Source organism: Salmo trutta, chromosome 26 (assembly GCF_901001165.1).
Source record: "Salmo trutta chromosome 26, fSalTru1.1, whole genome shotgun sequence".
In the NCBI taxonomy this organism is placed as follows: Eukaryota; Metazoa; Chordata; class Actinopteri; order Salmoniformes; family Salmonidae; genus Salmo; species Salmo trutta.
The window spans coordinates 22,859,930-22,865,501 of NC_042982.1; positions in this window are offsets into that span (position 1 = coordinate 22,859,930).

Genomic DNA, 5,572 nt, shown 5'->3' on the forward strand with positions numbered 1-5,572 from the left:
TGGGGGGGAATCATTGAATAGCTGGGCATAATGTGCTCTGGGCAGTCCCAGACCCAGCTGTTTTCCATTCTGTGGAAGTCCAAGGAGTGAAAGAGGGAGTGGGAGAGAGGGATAGAGGGAGAGAAGGGTTGGGTGGACAGGGAGAGGAAGAGAGGGGAAGAGAGACACAGGGAGAGACTCATGTGGTGAAGAACATGAGGGTTGGGTATGACAGAGATCAGAAGAGCAGTACCCTCTTAACAGCTCTGCCCCTCAACAGACACCCACACATACACATGCTAGCTCCCTCTATAGGCTCAAGTGGTGTGTGTTGGTTTGAGGAGGGGAAGCCAAATACTGAGCAGACAGACAGTGTGTGTATTTCTATATCCTCTGTCCTGACTCTGGCAAGGCCCCTGCCCCTAAGGATGAGACAGCAGACAGCACCCTTGGCCTTCTCATCCAGCCCCCCTCACCCCCGAATTCCTTCCCTCATCTCGGTCCACCGACTCCTTCTCCTCACCTCGGTTCCCTGCCTTCCCCCCCTACTTCTCCAGGGTTCATCACCCCATTCCAGACGCCACACACAGCCAGGCCTGCATACTGTCCACACGCACGCACACGCACACACACACAGACAAGACCACTCCCATCCCTAGATGTCGTTTTCCTGGAAGACTACTGGTATGCCTATGCAGAATGATGGTACACCCAGTACCTAGGGCCATGCTGATATGACCATCTGAAATGGGGAGTTACCTTTGGCTGTTGTTGATTGAGGGCACACCTTGGCAATGCCCTAAGAGCATAAACATGTTCTCAATGTAACCAAAGTGAGTTTAAATGATGTAGATTGAATGTGATCCTTGGCATGTGGCTCCACATGTTTTTTACACTCATATCTGTGTTGATCATGATCTCATATACCTATGCATGTCAGTGATTAAGTATATGCCCATGAGTCTGTGCCTTGCAAGGAATGCCCATAAGAGTGCTTGTGTGACAGGCTTGGGGGGACGGTGGTGGGGGCACCCACCTTCTGTGCCCCCTGACATTACCATGCTGGGTCAGGGCACCAGTGCCCGATACCAGACACCTCAGACCTTTGCCATTTGGGGTGTTGCAGGGGGGCAAAGTGAGAGTTGGCACACTGCCAGCAAGGTCCTGCCTTTTCAGACCACCCCATCAGAATGTGCCCTGGGCAGAGGCATCTCTGCCCCGGCCTCGGATCCACCACCCTTGCCTCTCCAAGGCTCAGGACAGGAATACACCTAGCTGGGGCACTGGGACATTCAGTATATATCATGTTGGTACACAAGCTTCCCAATGAAATCACACCAAAGAGAAGTTTGCATTACAGTTTATAGTGAATTTATGTATTTGAATAGAGATTATTTTGTGGCACTGACCGTGTCAATGTTCTGTGTCATAATGTTCCTATTCGTTGAATGTGGTGGTGGCGCAAGTAGAGCTCTAGATTTCAGGTACAGCGTTCTCTCTTTTACATTTCTTCTATGTCACGAAGCAAGTCGCAGCAAGGTGCTGGCTATGGATCCATATCCAGATATGTATGTAAATTATACAATGATTTCACATGCTGTTGAATAGTGTATCAGGAAACGTGCACACATGGTGTGTGTCTCTGGCTGCTCTTGCTCTTGCTGACAGGGTAATTGATCTGTTCAGTGTTGCATGTGGACCTAATATGATGCATGAGATTCCGCTGAAATTCTTACTTCCACATGAGGTTCTTGTCTCTGTTCCATGGGTCTTTATTTCAGAATGCATTAAAAAAGATATGGTAATCATCATTGACATTCAGTGAAATCTCAAAGAAATATTTCCTGCGGAGGTGATAAAAGCTGGACTTTTTTTATTTGTCTTTCGGAAGGTAAAATAGCTATCTCCCTCACCTCAGGTATTTGATGGAAGCCGAATCACAGACTGCGTTGTGTGTGCTGTCGTTGTCTGGCACAATGTGGTGAAACTCTTCAACACAACACTAGGGGCTCTATTCAATCCGTAGCTCTGAAGAGATTGACGATTAAAGGCAACGTTTCCATGGTTACGGAGACTGCATTTGCAGTAAACGCTGCATATGTCGGCGCAATCGGAAATGACCTTTAAATGTGAACTGCTCTACAATGCAGATATTCTTTGCTATGGATTGAATTAAGTCTGGTGCTGAAAGACTATCTTATTGATGTGGATGGATTCATTCCTTAAAAGTGACAAGAAAAATAAAGTGACAAGACAGCCGCTTTGTGAAACCATTATGCAATTCATTTTTATTGCCAAGTTGATTTTGAGTATAGAAACAAACAAAAACATAACATTTTCACAATGGCTTAAAACAAATAAAAGCCTTATCAAACATGATTTATTTAGACATTGGAATTAAAGAAAATAATGATAATATCCCACAATTGAAATGTACACAAAACAATTACCTATAAAACATTTAGACATGCAATAAATACATTCATTTCACTAATGCAAAATAAGAACAATATTGAAAATGTAACTTAGAAAAATACTGTTTGGTTTTTTGTTTATTGCTTTGTATTCAAACCCTTGGTTTTTATTTTCATGAAAGCGCTTGAAAAAACTGAACTATTTTAAATTAATAAAATAAAAAAATACTGGTGTGCTTGTTTAGTAAATTAAATTCCATTATCTTCCTGTAAAAACCAGAATAAAATCTGATGTAAATTGGTGACGTTTTACTGTAAGTTTAGTGCCTCTGTCTTCCCCTTTCCCTATTCAGTATACATGCCTGTTGAACTTTCCATCTCTGTAACCACAAATTCAAATTCTATTTCCACCTCAATCACCTCAGTAAATCCACCATTTCTATATGGGATCATATTGGTTGTGTGTGTGTGTGTGTGTGTGTGTGTGTGTATGCGTGATATAAATGGGGAGTGTGTGTGTGTGTGTGTGTGTGTATGCGTGATATAAATGGGGAGTGTGTGTGTGTGTGTGTGTGTGTGTGTGTGTGTGTGTGTGTATGTGTGTGTGTGTGTGTGTGTGTGTGTGTGTGTGTGTGTGTGCGTGATATAAATGGGGAGTGTGTGTACCCTCTGTGACATTCTGGCAGGCGTCTCAGTGTGTGTTCAGTTCAGGCCGTCAGTAACATTGCCTTTTCTTTAGTAATGACTTTTTCTACAAGAACCGACACTCCAAAAGGAGCAGGGAAGCCTAATTAAATCTGACCTAATCTGGAACAGCCAGTCCTGAACAGTGACAGGGCAGTCTGCCATCCGGGTGTGTGTGTGTGTGTGTGTGTGTGTGTGTGTGTGTGTGTGTGTGTGTGTGTGTGTGTGTGTGTGTGTGTGTGTGTGTGTGCTCATACATGACTATTAGACCCCGGGTTAGATCTGAAACGGGGTACTTTAGGAGAAGTACCGTAAATGAATAATATCATTAGAGTCAAGCCTTGAGAAACGGCAATATGATATTCTAGATTAAACGGTGTCCACTTAAATCTGTCTTGTCTGTTGATCAGGTCTGCGGTCTGACTATTTCACTGCCTGGTGGAGACAGAACGCTCCAAGCAAAACATACTGAAGAAGACATGGGGCAGCCACTAGCCACACCACTCTCCTCTGCTTGAACAAAGACTGTCTGTCTCTATCATGTGGAGACTGAGTGATGATTTGAAGGCCTGGTAAGAAGACACCAATGCTGAGGGATATCAGACTGAGACGCCAACATGAAAACCTGACGATGCAGCAGCTCACCACCAATCAGTTTTTTCTATGTTGTTTACTTAAGCTATGACTGGTACTTTAACTCTCTCATTATTTATTTCTCTCTCTCTTTCTTTCTTTCTCTTTCTCTCTCTTTCTTTCTCTCCCTCTCCATCTCAGCAGATGACTTGGCTGGTGGAGCTGTGGTCCGGCTCAATTGTGCAATTTCATCCACTCATGTTTACTTTACTGGCATCTTTCTTAGCATATTTCCCCCTGAACATTTCCTTCTCATAGTATCCTGCATTTCCTCAATAATAATGCCATTTTATCTGCCTTTGTAATACACTTCCTGACTTGAAAAGCAAGTACATAATAACGTCATCAAATGTATTTGGCCCGTCATCCTCAGTATTGTAACACATGCCATGAAGTTCATTTTGGAACTTGATCAGGGTGTTAAGAAAAAGAAAGTAGTTGTTTGCGTAAACATTTAGACAACTGTCTTCTTCAGCAGGAAAAACAGCTGGAAGTGACTTGATCATGGGAGAGAGGGGGAATAGGGGAGGAGGAGTAGAGGAGGAGGGTTGGCGGCGTGGGCTAGTGGTTCGTGCTGAGTGTCAAGAAGAGAGCGGGAGACAGACAGAGAGGTGAGGGGAGAGCAGTGCTTTGAAGTAATGAGGGAAGAAAAAGTGGGAGTCCAGTGGTTGGATCAGGGAGAGACGGAGGAAGAAAAAGGAGGACAAGGAGGAAGCAATGTGGGCGAGGAAAGGCGATTGAGGGGGGTTTTAGGGGGTCACGAGGGTAATACAAATCATAATTCAATGATTTCTCCAGAAAAGTGCAGTTTGGGGGAATAAATGGAGGAAAGCAGCTGCTTGTAATAAAGACCGTTGAAAGTGTCAATTCTCTCCCTCCCTTCTAATTCAAACAGGTCCACTGTGGGAACAGCAGAGAAATAACACAGATGGACAGGTGCATTGTGGTCACTCAGCAGATGCACACGCACACCAGACATCAGTGTAATTTACATAATCTAATGTACTGCAGGCTTATTTCATAATAATTGACATATGGATCAGGCTTAGGGTTCAAATACCTATACATGTTTCCGCATGAGTTTATAAGATTCCCCCCAAAAAATCACAGGAGTAAAAAAATTAAAACCTCAATATGAACATTGACCAGAAAAGTTACAACAAGTCTGCATTGAATGCTAGTATTAGTATTGCTTGTTTTTCTTATAAGGCAAAGTCAGCCTGCAAGGCAAGAATGAGGCACAGAATATCCCAATTAAATAATTCTGAAAATATTGTCTCTGCATTAAAACTGACAGAGCTTTATTTTTCTCCTGTCTTGTATTGAGCCCTAGCACTGTCAACAAAATGCTAACGTTCTCTTGGCACATATTGTATAGTAAATGTCAACTGTAATAGTGATGATATGGAGGGAGGCTGCTCTTCTTTTTCCTAACCAGTTATGTCATAGAGAGCCCTCTTCTGAACTGGCTGTGCTAAAAGTACACCACAAAGTGGGATGTTTTCTTTGGTAATAAGCTTATGAAAGTGGTTGTTAAAAGACCAGTGCAGTCAAAATCGTGATTTTCCTGTGTTTTATATATATATATATATTTTTTCACACTATCAGGTTGGAATAATACTGTGAAATTGTGAAAATTATGAGAATGCCCTTTTGGTGTAAGAGCTGTTTGAAAAGTTTTGGTGGGATGGAGTTTTGGTCAGCCTAAATTAGTTAATAGACCAATAAGAAAGAGAGTTCCAAACTTCTCTGCCAATAACAGCTAGTTTTCAGTTTTCCCCTCCCCACTCAGACCACTCCCAGACAGACTTGTTTGAGAAATTGCTCTTTGCTAAGAAGCTTCTTTTTTTTAAGGTACTTAA